The sequence below is a fragment of the Astatotilapia calliptera genome, unplaced genomic scaffold, assembly GCF_900246225.1.
Source record: "Astatotilapia calliptera unplaced genomic scaffold, fAstCal1.2 U_scaffold_124, whole genome shotgun sequence".
Classification (NCBI taxonomy): Eukaryota; Metazoa; Chordata; class Actinopteri; order Cichliformes; family Cichlidae; genus Astatotilapia; species Astatotilapia calliptera.
Genome location: NW_020535646.1, coordinates 21,210 through 39,451, shown reverse-complemented (window position 1 = coordinate 39,451; position 18,242 = coordinate 21,210). Strand labels below are relative to the sequence as shown.

The 18,242-nt window shown below is 41.6% G+C and overlaps 1 pseudogene; it reads right to left on the bottom strand.

Moving 5' to 3' along the window:
• Window positions 1-18,242, bottom strand: part of LOC113017438 (BCL-6 corepressor-like) — a 45,758-nt pseudogene that overhangs the window by 12,558 nt on the left and 14,958 nt on the right.

The window sequence follows — 18,242 nt, the reverse complement described above, 5'->3', positions numbered from 1 at the left end:
CATCTCAGCCTTGCTTCTCTGTCTCCAGAATGCTCAACCTCAGCAGCTCAACCGCAGATGTACTCATTTCTAATCTTGTCCAGTCTCTAATCTTGTCAATTAAAATCTAAACATCTTCAGCTCAGCCTCCTGTCTTTTCACCAGTGCCATCATCTCCAAACCATACATCACAGCAATTCTTACTACCATCTTGTAAACATTCCATTTCAGTCTTGCTGCTGTCCTGTCACAAATCCCCCTGCACACCTGTCTCCACCCACTCCACCCTCCCTGCACTCTCTTCTTCAGCTCTCTTATGCACCGTCTTTTATTTTGGATGGTTGACCCCCAGGAATTTAAACTCATCAACTTTCACTACTTCTAATGTCTACTCTGACTACAGATCACAGTGTCATCTTTAAACATCACAGTCCATGGAGACTCCTGCCTGACCACATCTATCAGCCTGTCCATCATGCAAACAACAAGGAGGTCAGAATTGGATGATTTGGCGAAAAATCAAGATGACTTCTCTCTTTTGTATCGGCAGAGTAAACTGGATATAGCAGCAAACTGGGAAATCAGATCAAAACTAACAATGCAATTACTACTACTGCACCACACTACACAACTATCAGCCAACCAGAGGATACTGGGTCCTGCAAAGAGTTAATTATTTCGACATTAAGGTTCAAGGCTGTGAGTTCAACAAGTGTTCATCGCTCAGGAGCTCTTTGGCAGAACTGCCAGATTAATGAAAAACAAAACCAAGACCAACAAACACTAAACATTCATAATATTGGCAGAAGCAATTTGATAATGGTCCTAATATATTTACATTAAAATTAACTGGTCACTTTAATAAATGAGGACATTTTCTTGATCTTTTTCCAGTGATGAAAAGTATTTTCTGTGGTATTCAAGCAGAAACAAACCTAAATATACACAAATATATTCTGTACTTTTAATCAAATCAGAAGCAGGTAGAGCTGGATGAAAATGCAGCGCTGAGCTGCTGACGCCACCGTAACAGCCTCCACCGCTTAGCAGCCAGACGGTGTGTGCGTGTTAATGTTTTTATGTGTGTCAGGGTGTTTGTGTGAGTGTGTAATGTGCGTGTGCAGGCGTCTGTCAAACGAAGCCGCTCGCCGCCACGCATCGGCAAACAGGATGCGAGCTTTGCCCTGGAGGTGTGTGTGTGTGTGTTTTCTAGCGCAGCAGACTCCAACAAGGAGGAGGAGGGCTGAGCGAGAAGAGAGAGAAAGTGTGTGCGTGTGTGAGCGTGTGTTTGTGTCCTCGCTGCCCGGAGGAAATCTCCGGTGCAGCAGCTGTCAAAACGACACAATCCTCCGCCCGCACACACACACAGTATGAACACACACACGCACACCAGCAGTACATGTGGAGAATATTATTCTTCCTTCATAACCTTCAGTCACTCCATCCCTCCCTCCTTCCTTCGCTCGCTCTCTCCTTCAGTTTAATCTGCAGCGAATTGAATTACACGCGCATGCACACACACATACACGCAGACAGTAAAAACACACATACGTCCCTGCTGAGTTTTCCCAGTGAGCTCCAATCAGGACGATAATTGCAGCGATTAACAGAGACGGAAAAGAGACGAGAGGGAGGACAAACAACAAGACCGAAAAATAGAGTGTTGGAAAACCGTCCTGGCCATTTCTGCAGAAATTATGCTTTTACTTGGACTTGTTGCCATCTTGTTTTAGTCATGTGCGACTCGTTTAGGTTTTGTCATTATACCAAGACAGTTTTATGGGTATCTTGAACTGGTTACTGGTTTTATGGGCATTTTAGCTTAGACTTCTCTTGAGGATTAGGATATCTCACACTTATCTCATAGACTTTGACTTCTAGCCATCGTATTTCAAACCTATAGGGACCATTTTGTCCAGAGAGACTGGTGGGTGTTGTGACCTGGACTTGTTTTACCAAATATAAAACAACGGTTCCAGATGCCCTTTTCTTTTCGGTCCACAGACGAGCACCTGATTTAGACACTTAGATTTTACCTTCAGCTGTGGTGTATTACTACAGATATAAAACGATATCAAGGAGTTAAACAAGCGCTCCCTCTTGACATCATCCCTCTGGGTGAGTGTGTGGGCGTTTGAGTCATTCTGAGTCACATCATTTGCATGTGTTACCATTTCTGCATTTAAGTAAACAAGAAAACCAAAAACAAACTCAATTTCTCCACATTTGTGTGCATTTGAAGGGTGCAGTTTAAATCTAAGGTGGCCTGCCTGTCTCATTATTTTTATGTGTGATGGCAAAATAAAATGAATCACACTTTTCTATTTTCATATTTTGAGAGGAAATGAGTCAGAGGTCTTGTCCTCTATTCTTTTGATGTGGCCAGTAATCCCCTTGCTAATACGCAGCGGAAGAAATAGAGCACATAAACTAAGCATATACACAGATGACCTCTTGCACTTTCTCTCAGATGCTCACAGTTCTATTCAAGGTGTCCTTCAAAAATCCATTCGTTCTAAATAAATAATAAATAAATCACATTTTATAAAGAGAAAAAAACAAAAAAACTGACCTTCCCGTTCCTTTCTTCCTCATCACTTCCACCCTCGTCTTGTCCCTCCGCCTTTGCTGCTTCTCCTCTGGTGTGTTTCGTCTTGCAGGGACGCTTGCCTTTCGGCTTGTCTGGGTCATCATCATGGCAGCGGAATGGATGGGGGTCAGGTGATGAAGAGAAAGAGGGAGGAAGAGAAGGCAAGGAAGGAAGGAAATTTGACACCTTGTGGCTCTCCTTCAACTTCTGATGCTTGTCCTGAAGGTGGAAGGAAGTGAAGGTGGCAAAAGATGTGGGAGCAGGTTGCCGAGGTACAGAGCTGGATGGTTGCCGGGGTAGATGGGTAGGAGATGAGGGATGGGGGGCCATGTGGAAAACTGAAAGAAAAAACAAAAGACAAATCAGGGATGAATTGTTTCTGGTCAAAACATAAATTCTGGCAGAACTGATTCAAAATTACAAATGATATTAATAATAATTTTTTTAAAAAGTCATCAGGTATCAACTTGTTTATCGTGGTGGAAATACTTGAACAATGACTAAAAGCATTATGTTAGGTATAAAATCACTGTTTTGGCTGTGAACAGAACGCATGTCCTGCAGGTATCTGGTCACTAATTAAAGTTACATTAAAATGCTGACGGTCACAGTGATTCCAATTTATCCAGAGATAAGAATGACTTTTTATCACAATCCATCTAACAGATATCTCAGTCTTGAATCAGACGTTGTTAATTCTATTTTAGTTTTTATAAATCCTGAAGTGCAATTTATATGACGCTAGGAGAAAATATAATGGATTCAGTAATCTCTAGAAACAAATTTGTAGGTGAAAGTACAACATCCTCTTCTCTCCAGGGGAACATCCTAGGCATCTCCAGGCCGGCAGAGCGATATAACCTCGAGCGTGTCCTGGGTCTTCCTCAGGGCCTCCTCCCGGTTGGACATGGCTGGGATATCTCACCCAGGAGGCACCCTTGTCAGATGTCCAAACTACCTCAATAGGCTCCTTTCGCTGTGGAAGAGTAGCAGCTCTATTCTGAGCTGCTCTCAAATGACTGAACTCTTCATCCTATCTCTAAGGGAGATGCTAGCCACCACAACCTGACTTTGGATAAGCCAAGATAATAGATGGATGGATGAGGGTTAAAGAGACAGGATGGCTTGTTTCTGACAGAGAATATATTGAAGACCTAGAGTTGTTGTGAAAAAGTGTTTGGCCCCTTTCTGATCTCCTATTTTTTATGTTTGTAACACTTTTTTTTCCAGATCATTAAACAAATTCAAATATTAGACAACGATAACACAAGCAAACACAAAATTCACTTTCTAAACTAAGGTGTTTATTATTAAGGGGGAAAAAAATCCAAAACTACACAGCTCTGTGTGAAAAAGTGATTGCCCCCTAAACCTAATAACTGGTTAGGCCACCCTTAGCAGTGACAACTGCAATTCAAGTGTTTGTCATAACTGAGTCTTTTACAGCACTGTGGAGATTTTTTGACCTACTCATCTTGGCAGAATTATTGTAATTCAGTGAAAGTGGAGTGTTTTGGGGCATGAACCAGCTTTTTAAGGTCATGCAACAGCATTTCAATCAGATTCAGGTCAGGTCTTTGACTAGGCCACTCCAAATTCTTCAGTTTGTTCTTCTTCAGAGATGGACTGAAGTGCACTTCTTCTTGAGGTCATGAACAGATGCCTGGACATTCTTCTTAGGATGTTTTTGTAGACAGCAAAATTCCTGGTTCCATGAACCATGAATGTTGTTTCTTATGGAAGAGCCATGAACAGTGACTTTAACTGAGGCCTGCAATTCTTTGGATGTTGTTCTGGGGTCTTTGTGACCTCTTGGATGAGTCCTCACTGCACTCTTGGGGTAATTTTGGTTGGCCAGCCACTCCAGGGAAGGTTCACCACTGTTCCATGCTTTCGCCATTTGTGGATAATGGCTCTCACTGTGGTTTACTGGAATCCCACAGTTTTAGAAATGGCTTTATAATATTTTCCAGACTGATAGATCACAATTACCTTTCTCATTTGTTCCTGAATTTCCTTGGATTATGCTTGATGTCTAGCTTTTGAGGAGCTTTTGGTCTACTCCACTTTGTCAAACAGGTCCTATTTAAGTTATTTCTTGATTGACAACAGGTGTGGCAGTAAACAGGCCTAAGTATGGCTAGAAAAACGAAACTTCCAAAGATGTGATACACCACAGTTAATTTATTTTAGAACAATATGTCGTGTTCTAAGATTTTTCAGGGACTTGATGGAGATTTAGGCTGGATGGACATCAAGGATGATGATATCCCTTAGAAGTGCTGAGTTAGAGTTATGAATGAAAATGAGGACAGTTTAAAACACAGATCACACCAGATATGATAGAAAAATTAGTTCCATGGCTTTGTGTTAATGGTATTTTTTATCCAAGTTGCCAGCTATCAACGTATGTCCAACCTAAATGTGGACGTCACTTAAAAATTGTATTCTGTTAATCGGAGTCAATACATTTTCAGGGTGACCTTAAAAATGGCCAATTTGTGCGACAAACTTAAACTTTTCTTGCAGCTTGTGATCATTCTCCTGTTTGTGCAAAGACTCTATTCATCGCCCAAAATGAGCCGCCGTCTGTCCTTCAGCCGGGGACGGGTTAGATAATAAGAGACAGAGCAAGAGAGAGCGTGAGAGAGGAACAAAGAAACACACAGCTTCCTCGCTTGAGTGGAGCAGCGAGCAAGCAGGCGTGCGAGCGAGCGAGTGAACGGGCGAACGAGGTAGCAAATAGTGGGGGAGGGGAGGAGAGAGAGAGTGCTTGCAATGTTTTCCATTGCAGACGCCTGGAGGAAACACTCACACAGAAAAACACACACATGCTGTGCCGTCTCACACGCTCACGCACACACACACAACCGCTAATGTGTAAATGCCACTGCACGCGCATGCACACAGACACACACACAGCCAGAGGTTTTTTCTGAGAGCCGACGGGGAGTCACGCCGCTTCCATCTGCTGAATTATTTATCAGCCTGGACACACACAAACTCACACACACACAGAGACACACACACACACACACACAGAGACACACACACACACACACACAGAGACACACACACACACACACACACACACACACACACACACACACACACACTTTATTCACCTACGTACTCATTCTCTGTGAATAGGATTAACATATACAGCACATAATGAGGGCGCACGTGAATGTGTGAAGCTACTAAACAGGAATTTATCATTTACTGGAAGCTAGTTTGCGCAGACGCACAAAATTAGAGACACGTGTAAAGACCCACACACATACAGGGCTAATACTGAGTGTGTGTGTCTGTGCGAATCCCTCTGGATGTGTCGCAGTAAAACAGCTCCTCGTTTTAATCATCAAACTGCAGCATTCATTGTTTTCTCAAGCATGACATGATCATTATCTGGAATCACTGGCCACGCCCCTCTTGCAAACACCTGGTGCTTTCAGGTGCGACTGTGCATATCGATCGATCGTAGAAGAGATATTCTACTGTGTTCCCCAAGTTCCATTATCTCAGTTGTAAAGATCAGTGAACTGAATAAAACTAGGATTGAACATAGTCTTTATAGAACAGAATGGAGATGGCTATCTTTCAATATAGTTCAAAGTACACAGTAAATAGTAATTTTCCTTCAAATGCCCACGACCACACTCACTAGGAGAGGTTGCCTATAAATAATGTCACAACTGGTGACATTATCCCCAGTAGGGCTGGGCAAAACGATTATTTTCCTAATCGATGAATCTAGCGATTAATTTTTCGATGCATCGATTAATCTAACGAGTCATTTTTCAAACCGATTCGATTTCGATTCGATTCGATTAATGATTTTTTCCCCCATTATTTGACTTGTATAGCAATTTCACATTTACTAATTTATGTATATAAATGAAAAACACAAATTTATTCATTTGAAGACCTTTTAATAAAAAAACAATTGCAAAATAAAGTTGTAGAGGTCGTACAATCAATACAATAGAGATAGCATTTAACAAGAAATGAAATGTGCAAACATATATAAAATTAAGGAAAAGTTAACAAAACATTTCAAATAAATAGCAACAATGGTGTCTTTAAACAAACAAAATGTAACATTCACTTTGCTTTCTGCCAAAAAGTGCTGTTCATTCACAAAATAAAATCCACAATAACATTGTGCTGCAATCTTCTGTTTTTAACAAAAAATTAAATGTTTTGCAAAACAAATATAACAAAGGAAATCATAGCAAAAAATTAATAATATACAAACAGCAGCAATGGCGTCTTTGAACAAATAATGAAATGACAAGTTACCCCTAAGTAGGACTCTGTGACCAGACTTGTCCAAGCATCAGTGGTAAGGGAGATTTTGGATGTGGCTTTTTTTAGTTCATTGCTTAGTTTCTCCACTGAAGTTTCATACTTTCTCTCCATCATGCTTGTAAAATGACGCTTAGACAGCAGAGTGTAACCTGGTTGGAAAGTGGTCAGCATTTCTTTGAATCCCTCACCCACAGCAAGTGGTCTCTTGTCTTTTAAAATCATAGCTAAGACGCTCTCAGTAAGTACAGCCACCTCCTGGGGGGTGCATGGTGTACTTCTTCTCTGACAGTAGTCCTCCAGACTTTTCTGTTTATTCCTGAAATCATAAATCACACACAGCACACAGATGAATTCGAATAATTACTAAATAATTATATGGAAAGCATAATATCAAAATAATTTGATAAGGATCTGGTTGAGATAGATAGATAGATACACACATACTGTTATGCCATGTGCTTTCATAGCATAACAGTAAGAGGTTAATGACAATCCCCAATGTTGAACATATGATATGCAGTAATCATGATGGCTGGAAAAGATAACGTTTAAATAGCCATAGCTGATGGCACCTTTACTGGTGCACTGCTTTCTAGTCATTAGATGGCATAACTTTGACCTATAAGATCAAGCTGGAGAAGCATTATGTATAAAAACAGCGTTCAAATAGGATGAAACACATTAAATTTGACAAATCAAGAGTTCATTGTCATTTTGCTTTTGCAAGCACTTTAACAATGTTGTAATAGTGTCCACGACGGCTACGTTTAGCAGGTGGTGCATTATCCTTGTTAACATTTCTCCTGCGGCCAATTCGCTGTCTCACATTTTTGTCTTTCGCCGATTCTGATAATCAGCCTGCGTGCATTCCGACTCATTTTGCCAGCATGGGCCACAAACAAAACAACAACAACTAAACAGCAGCTGCTGTATGTTACTGCTAAGCAGCTTAAATTAGTTTTGCATTTACGGAGGTTGGGTGTTTATCTCTGTGTCTATGAGTGAGTGTACGTCTACGTGGGGCGGGGGGGTCTGGATGAATTAACGGGTAAAAACTAGCGTTAGTAAAAAAGTTGAAAACTTACGGTGGTTTGTCCTTTGCAGAAGCTGCTCCTGGATGCAGTCGTTTGAGGTGCTGGTGCATAGCCGTCGTGCTTTTATGATAGGCCATTTCCACCTCACAAAGCCGGCAGACGACTGAATCACTTCCTTTTCTGTTAAAATATCCCCATACTGTAGAACTGCGTGTTCGGGTGGAGTGATTTAAGTTGACTGCAACTGCCTCACTCATGATTTCGCTACTCGCTGCCGCCATGTCTTTTTTTGAAAGTGACGACGCATCGACGCAGATTTTTTTACGTCGACGTATTTTTTGCGTCGACGTAATCGATTACGTCGACGCGTTGTCCCAGCCCTAATCCCCAGGTCTAAAAAGTCATGAAATTGACCAACAAACGTTTTTCTTGAGCTTGTGAAGAAGAAGAGCCTTACGAATAGAATTCAACAGGAGCGTTTCTATCACTTTGTATCTTCCTCACTTGGCTTCAGGTTACAATGAGAACTTTTTAGAGTTGGAGCTTTTAATCTTTTCGCTCCTTTTGACACAATGAAGTAGTGACTCTGCTCCAATTTCCCTCCCATTATCTGAACTCTCCAATATATCTCATGGTGTTTTCACACCTTCGGTATTTAATCTGTTTTCCCCCTTGGCGCGGTTTGTTTGTGCAGGTGTGAACATAGTAATCGCACTGGGTCCAAAACAGCAGCACTGAGACCCTTTGAACAAGAGAGTTACAAATGAACTGTTACCAGTTATGTTGCAAGTTTTTTTAAATATATATTTTTGGCCCTTTTGACTAGCTTTATTGGATAAATACAGTGAATATATACTGGAAAGCGGAGGGGAAGAGAGAGGGGATGACATGCAGCAAAGGGCCACGGGCCAGACCCGAACCCGGGCTGGCTGCTTTCAACTAGGGCTGCCACGATTAGTCGAAGAGTCACGATTACGTCGACGATTTCGTCAACGATTTCGTCAACGACTGATTTGATAGTCGATGCGTCGTTTGAAGCTTTATGAGATCACAAAAGACGCAGGGATAAGTAGTAGGATTTAAGAGTGTAATAATGGACTGAAACAGAAGATGGCAGCACTGCATGTACAAGGATGCCAGCTGCCGTTAAACCCCGAAGAAGAAGAAACTGTATCACAGAATTAATAGCGCAGCCCAGCTCAGTTTCCAACAATGGTGGCTGCTAGTTAGTTTTAATATTACTCTTATTATTCTTTCTGGGTCACAAAATAAACGTTTAACATATTTTCAGACGAGAATGTAGCCGTGTAAATCTCAAATATCTGCTCAGTTTATCAAGACACCACATATTTTCAAAAGCGCTCCGACGTTTTCGGAGACGTCTGTTACCCACTAGCTCGATAGCTAGCCGGGGGCAAGGCTCACTAGAGCCCGTGAGAACAATGGACTCCCGGCAAATCGTTTTCAAACCCACCACTACTCAGGTTAAACATATATAAGTCACTTAGATAACTTAAATATGTTATTGTTTGGCTTTTTGTAGTATTTTATTTGTTCCTGAGTAAATCGGTTTGGCTGAGATTAAACTTCTAGTTTTTACACAGCTGAATAAACGTCAAGCAGACAAATGATTATCAGAAGTGTGAGATGCTGGAGAATATACTCCGGTGTCCTGTTATATTTTAGATAGCAAGGAGTTTATTAAACTTCACCAAAACAATCTGCAAATTTCATTAAAATTTAATAAACTATCATCTTGTCTTTATTTTTAGTTAGCACATACCTTACACACTTAAAGCTGTAAGCTAATGATAGTTATATAAGAGCAGATGCATGCTTGTGCAGTAAGCTGTACTTTTACGTCCAATGGATGCATGATCTGATTAGTCGACTAATCGCTAAAATAATCGGTGACTAGTCGACTATCAAAATAATAGTTTGTGGCAGCCCTACTTTCAACCATGCGGAACATGGTCGCTCGTTCATCCGACTGAGCCAAACCGGCACCCTAGTATGTTGTAAGTTTGAGCTAAAAAAACTTACTTGTATGCTTTGCATTCTGGAATACTGAATTGCACTATGATGTACAAAGTTGTGTATGGACCAGCAACTAGCTGTGAGATGAACATGAATTCTCAGTGTTCTCGGATACATCAGAAGACTGCAATGTGTTCCTGTATTTACTTTTGTTGCTCCCAACCCAGACATCTCAGTAATAAGCGGACTGAACATTCTCACGTATTTCATTGTCATGTATTTTGGTTAACTTTGAGTTCACTCTGATTTTTCTCTGTGTGAAAACAACCCAAACCACATGGAAAAGCTACAAGGTTACAAACTCACCAACTGATTCAGACCAAAGTAATCAAACTATAGGTATGAAAACACCCTCAAAGAGTGATCCCAGATAAGGGTAGGGTGTCTGGTTGTCTGGTCTGGTACAACTCCCCTGTGGCTGTGAATGCAGCACTGGTCAATCTCATGGTCCACATTATCATCCTCTATAAACAAGATAAACTCTTTTACTTGGGGCAGCAACTCTCCTGCATCATAGAAGAACTTATCTGCTCTTTTCCTGCAGAGAATTATGGACTCAGACTAGAAATGTTGACACTCATATTAGTTGCTTCATACTCTGCTTCAGACGTCCCAGTATGTGTCAAAAGTATGTTCTGAGGCCAACAGAACCAGACCATCTGCAAAAATCAGATGCTATCCTGAAGTTCCCAAAATGGACACTCTCCACTTCCCAGCTATGCCTGAGATCCTGTCCATGAATAACAGAAATGGCAACAAGGGACATCCTCTATGGAGTTTAACACCCACCAAGACATGCTTGATATTATGTCAAGGCTTGCTTATACTGAGGTATGACCACAGGTAACTGTGACTCATGAAACCTGTAGTTATACAGTTAAGAGGACCTCTTACTTCACCTCAGGGAACCTGGAAAAAAATATTCTCCAAATTTATAAGACACATGCAGACTTGATTGTCAAACTCCCATGATCCCATGGGTACAGAGTAGGGGTGCAACGATATTCGTATCGATATTGAACCGTTCGATACAGTGCTTTTGGTTCGGTACGCATATGTATCGAACAATACAATTTTTTTCAAATTTTTTTTTTTCAATTTTTTTTTTTTTTTTTTTTTTTTTTGTGTCCCGTTTGGATCTATAGCCATCAGAATTGTTGTCTTGAGGCCAAGAAAGATGCCAAGAGGATTTATTTTAAGTGGATCATCATATTGGTCCATTTGATTGACCTTTATTATAATTATGAATTTATTTTATTTTCAGTTGCAAACGGGACAGACATGACTGTGGGATAGGACAGGGGGAAAGAATGAAAGAAAGAGGGGGAGAGAAAGAAAGAAAACCAAAGGGGAGAAAAAAAAAGAACAATACAAAATTTGTAATTTATTTTATCAACTTTCCTTCTGACGATGCTGTCTGTGTTGAGCGCTCAGTGAATCTGCATTTGACTACTCCGCCTAGGCTCGAGAGTGCAGCCTAGGCGGAGTAGTCGAACGCAGATTCACTGAGCACTCAACACAGACAGGATGGTCAGAAGGAAGAGCGCAGGGCAAGCTAGCGAGACAGAAGTGGACCTCCCCACCCTCATTCAGATCTGGCGTTTGGAATTATTTTGGTTTTCATGTGACGTATGACCCTGAAGGTAAGCGAGTCATGGACTAAAGTAAAACAGTATGTTGGATGTGCCATGCAATGCTCAATTACATGGGTGGGAGCTAGTGTGTTAGCGCAGTTAGCTCGTTAACGTGTTGGCCGTCTAGCCCCTCTGTATAGGGTAGCTCGTTAACGGAGATTTGCCGTGTTGTGGCGTTAAGGTTATTTCAACGAGATTAACCTGAAAGCACTAGTGGGAACACAACGAATATGACTGCACATTTACACCGACATCATCCTAGTGCAAAGACAAAAACAACAAGCATGCATGCTACAAACTTTAGCCGAGTCATTTAGACAGCTGTTAGCACAGGATTCTCCTTATGGAGACCTGATATGTTTAATATGCTGCTGAGAATATAGCCCAGAAGAAGCGGATAGTATAGCTTTTATTTTGGAAAGAGACATTTCTCTGTAATAAACTCTCTTTTCCAAAGATGAGTGATTCCTCAATCAGATACAGGGCTCGCAATATCGCTAGCCCGACGTCCCGGGGCTATCTCTCCCCTGCCTGTCGGGCTATTGTAGGAAGGAAAAATATATGTCAATGCTTTTGCATTCTTTCAGAAATGTAGCTGGGTAATTATGTCATTGGGTGAGCCACTGTCAATATGTGACATATTGAAATCGTGTTTGAATTTGCGCTTGTTTTTTTGCTTTCACTTTGCAATCGTGCGAACTGTGTATAGAGAGCGACAGCACTGATCTGTGAGTGATGATAATTTGTGCACCAATTCCTCTGACATAGTCTTATTAATCGTTAGCTTACTATGCAAACATGACAAGTGAAATCTCCCGCAGCTTAAACATGTGAGAGGTTGATCGCGCAGAGAATCGCTGAGCTTATGTGAGTGCGGCAGGATATATACAGTGGGGCAAAAAAGTATTTAGTCAGCCACCGATTGTGCAAGTTCCCCCACTTAAAATGATGACAGAGGTCAGTAATTTGCACCAGAGGTACACTTCAACTGTGAGAGACAGAATGTGAAAAAAAAATCCATGAATTCACATGGTAGGATTTGTAAAGAATTTATTCGTAAATTAGGGTGGAAAATAAGTATTTGGTCACCTCAAACAAGGAAAATCTCTGGCTCTCACAGACCTGTAACGTCTTCTGTAAGAAGCTTTTCTGTCCCCCACTCGTTATCTGTATGAATGGCACCTGTTTGAACTCATCATCTGTATAAAAGACACCTGTCCACAGCCTCAAACAGTCAGACTCCAAACTCCGCCATGGCCAAGACCAAAGAGCTTTCGAAGGACACCAGGAAAAGTATTGTAGACCTGCACCAGACTGGGAAGAGTGAATCTACAATAGGCAAGCAGCTTGGTGTGAAGAAATCAACTGTGGGAGCAATCATCAGAAAATGGAAGACGTACAAGACCACTGATAATCTCCCTCGATCTGGGGCTCCACGCAAGATCTCATCCCGTGGGGTCAAAATGATCATGAGAACGGTGAGCAAAGATCCCAGAACCACACGGGGGGACCTGGTGAATGACCTGCAGAGAGCTGGGACCAAAGTAACAAAGGTCACCATCAGTAACACACTACAACGGCAGGGAATCAAATCCCGCAGTGCCAGACGTGTTCCGCTGCTGAAGCCAGTGCATGTCCAGGCCCGTCTGAAGTTTGCCAGAGAGCACATGGATGACACAGCAGAGGATTGGGAGAATGTCATGTGGTCAGATGAAACCAAAGTAGAACTTTTTGGTATACACTCAACTCGTTGTGTTTGGAGGAAGAAGAATACTGAGTTGCATCCCAAGAACACCATACCTACTGTGAAGCATGGGGGTGGAAACATCATGCTATGGGGCTGTTCTTCTGCCAAGGGGACAGGACGACTGATCCGTGTCAAGGACAGAATGAATGGGGCCATGTATCGTGAGATTTTGAGCCAAAACCTCCTTCCATCAGTGAGAACTTTGAAGATGAAACGAGGCTGGGTCTTCCAACATGACAATGATCCAAAACACACCATCCGGGCAACAAAGGAGTGGCTCCGTAAGAAGCATTTGAAAGTTCTGGAGTGGCCTAGCCAGTCTCCAGACCTCAACCCCATAGAAAATCTGTGGCGGGAGTTGAAAGTCCGTGTTGCTCGGCGACAGCCCCAAAACATCACTGCTCTCGAGAAGATCTGCATGGAGGAATGGGCCAAAATACCAGCTACTGTGTGTGCAAACCTGGTAAAGACCTATAGTAAACGTTTGACCTCTGTTATTGCCAACAAAGGTTATGTTACAAAGTATTGAGTTGTATTTTTATTATTGACCAAATACTTATTTTCCACCCTGATTTACGAATAAATTCTTTACAAATCCTACCATGTGGATTCATGGATTTTTTTTTCACATTCTGTCTCTCACAGTTGAAGTGTACCTCTGGTGCAAATTACTGACCTCTGTCATCATTTTAGGTGGGGGAACTTGCACAATCGGTGGCTGACTAAATACTTTTTTGCCCCACTGTATTTCACTACGATGACCTGGATGATTGAGAACCTTCACAGACAGATATATATTTTAGTTCTGCTGAGCCAAATAAGACAGGTCAGGGTGAAGAAGTGACAGCCAAAGAAAAGCTTACCACAAAACGGAGAAGTTATGACAAATCAGACTATAAGGCAAAAAGAAAGTGCAGCTTTATGGTTTCATGGACAAAAGAATTTCTGTGGCTGCAATATGACGAGCTAAAAAACAACACGCACAAGGGTTAGGGTTAAATTTAAAAACTGTACTTTTGTGTTAAAATATATATTTATAATTTTAATAAATGACAAATTAAAAAGGCATGAACATTTTTTTTGTATCGAAAAAATATCGAACCGTGACACCAAAGTATCGAACCGAACCGTGAATTTTGTGTATCGTTGCACCCCTAGTACAGAGCTTTCCCACTGTTCCAAGGTGGAATTTTTTGGAGAAGGAAAAGAGGGTCCAAGCTTCCGTCTCAGCTTTCTCCAACAGGCTGAACAGTGTGTTACCATGACAATTGAATCACATATGAGGGAACCCTTTTGCAAATGAGAACCACAATCTCTCCCAGCTACCTCATAGGTACTGTTCCAGATGTTCATGTATCCCTGAAAAGGTGTGTCTGAAGACTGCCCAACAATTTCTAGAGCTTTTAGGGGGAAACTTTTGCAACTTTTGCCCAGATATTCAGCAAGTTTTCAGTCTCTGCTTCCTTTGGTAAACTTGACCAACAACAGTGTTGTTGCAGGAAGGAAGGAGCTTTTCAAAGTACCACTTCCACCACATGGCAGTATTCACAATGTGCACCAGCAACTCCCCGACCAAAAATACCAAGCCCTGCTTTCCCTTCCTGAGTTTCTGAATGGTTTACTGGAACCTCTTTAAGGCCAACAAAAAGTCCTTCTGTATAGCCTCTGTTTTTGTCACGGCAGCAGTCTTTCTCGACCCCAGGTATTGGTGGTTTTTCAGGAGTCCCCTGGCCCAACAAAATTTGAAAGTACTCTTTCTACAGCCTGATGGCTTCTATTACCACCAACAACCATTAGTGGTTTCTTAGGTTACCACCAAGATTCACACCAATGACTGTCCTACGGGCTGCTTCTTAAATTGAGTATCATGGCCCAGTCAGATTCCATGTTACCCCATACATGCAGGAGGAGTTCTTATATGGCTTCAGTCTTATATAGAATGAGGCGTTTTTCATAAAAACAATATTACCTTATTTTGAGTGTAATGACAGAAAGACATGTCAATAAAGTTGGGAAGTGCCTGAAAAATCATTGGTGCTATAAAGAAACAATTGGAGGGCATTGTTATTAAGTTAACTGACTACATATCATTAATACGACTGGGTATAAAAAGAGCATCCATGAGAGGCAGATTTCACCAGTCTGTAAAAAATTGCAGTTATTAATAGTTTATCAATATAAAATTGAAAAGAGTTGAAGATCTCTCATATAACATACACAATATCATCAAAAGATTCACTGAATTTGGAGGAATCTCTGTGTGTGAGGAAAAAGGCTTAAAATCAGTAATGAATGCTTCTGATCTCTGGGCTGTCAGGAAGCACTGCATTAAAAACAAAGATAATTCTGTCATGAAAACCACCTTATAGACTCAGGAACGCATCCAGAAATAGATAAAAAGAGTTTACCATGCCATCCACCATTGCAGGTTAAAGCTCTATCATGCAAAGAAGCTTTATGTGAACATTATACAGAAATGGGCAAAAGCTCATTTAAAATTGAGGCAAAATGGAAAACTGTTCTGTGATCAGACACATTGAAATAGTTTTTTAAAAAAAAAAAAAAAAACATGGAACACACAGCATCCTCTGGACTAAAAGAAGGGGGACCATCTGGCTTGTTATCAGTGCTCAGTTCAAAAGCCTGCGTCTCTGATGGTATGGTGGCATATTAGGCCATCAGTGCTAAATGCAATAAACAGGTTTAGAGCAACATATGTTCCCATCTAGACAATGTCTTTATCAAAGAAGGCCTTGCCTATATCTTCAAAGTGCTTTAAGTCATTGGTAAAGTTAATCTTCTGGACAACAAAAACTGACATACAGTCAACAATCAGTGTGAGCAAAATCCTTGCAGTGCATGCTTTGGTAAATATAACTGCTCAGCGCTCCCAGCAAACTCCACGACAGCAGAAAAGTAACCATAAGCAGCCAATGGCTGTTCAAATTAAACACCTAAATTATTTCATAAATCTGGTGTACCACAGGGTGCTCCATTTGGTCCATTCCTATTTTGATGTAAATGGATCACATTTAAATCAATGCTTTTGATTGTATCATCTTGACAAATCAAGTTCCAACAGCATTCAAATGTGCTGCATTTGGGTTTATTTAAATTAATTACGTGTTGGTCTGCAATAATTCCAACTTGTTTCTCCTAAAAAGTAATAGCTTTACAGACCTTGTTATCAGCATCATTAGCATGTAGTAAATTTGCAGATCTTAGGCAAGTGCATGAAATCAGCAAAGACTTTGTAAGTCAGATGCACCAATACCACCACCACCACCACTAATGGCAGGTTTGGATTTAATTGGATTTATTTGGTTTGAGTTAAAGTGAATTTGACATCCTGAAGAGAACAAGCACAGACTGTGAGTGCCACTCCGAGCAGCCTTCAACAAACAGAGCAAGGAGACAAGGAGGAGGAGGCTGCTAACACATTCCCTATGTATTACTGCGAGTGTGACAGCTCCATCTGGGAGATGTTAGACGGCTATTAGCACGCCACGAGGCCGCACGGGTTCATACACACACAGATTTACACACACGCTCACATACACATACGTCGTTGGTGTAATTCCACTCGTGTGCTCCGGCAATCACAGAGAGAGGAAAAAGAGCTGTGAGGGAGAGACGAGAGGGGGTGGAGGAGGAAATGGAGAGGTGGAGGACTGATGACAGCAGAGAGACGCAGAGAGAGATTTCATCAGCACGAGCAGCAACAGCAGCAGAGCTTTCTGCTCTGAACCCACAGCTCTGCCTTCAGAATAAAAGTTGTTAGAGGTCTGCCGCTGACACATAAATGTGTGCCTCATGCAGCGTGGGTTAGAAGTGTGGTTTAATAAGTGAAACAAGTCCAAATCATCATGAAACTTGACATGGGCTGTCAGCTTATAGACATGTCTCTACTCGTGTCTAAACACATTTTATTCTTTAGTTTCCAGTTTCACAGTACATTAAATTTTTTTATTGTTCTTTAGTCGGATCCTGAATACACGTAGAATCATCTGAGGCAAAGTGTCAAGTTTAAAGAGCAAAATTTGAGGGTTTACCTCTCGTTCCATCCCTTCTCATAAATGTGGGCTCACACCAGCCTTCGCTGATGTCTGACCTCGCCCTGATGGATGGGACATCTGTTCTGAACTTCCTGTTGGCCTCTGCTGATCTCTGACCAGTGGGAAGCCATTGGTTGAACTCCCCGGGTAGGCGGGGCTTGTTGAGCCGAAGGCCATTCAACTCGATGCAGACCTTCAGCTTCTTCACGTCTTCCAGAGATGACTCTGTAATCAAGACCAGTGAGTCAGTAGGAGAAGACTCCAGCATCCCAACAGAAAAAGATAAAATCACAGACATGAAGACTTTCTGAATTCTTACCATTTGTGAATTTGGCTTTCTTGCTCAGATTTTCCGTCCCCTCCTCCACCTCCATCTCCTCCTCTCTGTCCTCCTCCCTCCCTCTCTTCAGCCGGCTGTTTATGATGCTGCTCTGATGGAAAGGCTCAAGGCTGAAGATACGCCGCCGACTTATCTCCATATTCAGATTCGAACCTGTGAGGCCTGGGCTGGACATAAGGGTGGAGGTGTTTCCCTGAAACAGGCCTCTGGATGGGGGGAAAAACCTTTGTTGTTGTTCTGTCTGTGAGCCAAAACAAGTGTTCTCTGTCTTTTTCTCCTGACCAGTTCCTCTTTCATGTTCATTCTTTTTCTCTTTCTCCATAAAGCCATCATTCTTCTCCTTGGGGATGGGAAGGTTGTCGGAGTTGCAACAAAGTGGCAAGACAGGGAGGTGGTTGTGAGGGCAGGGAGAGTGTAAACCTGCATGAAAAACAAAAAAAACAAACAAAAAATGTACATCTTAGTTTAACACCACTATTCATGTACAGGGCCTGAATCTTAAAATGACTGAGGGA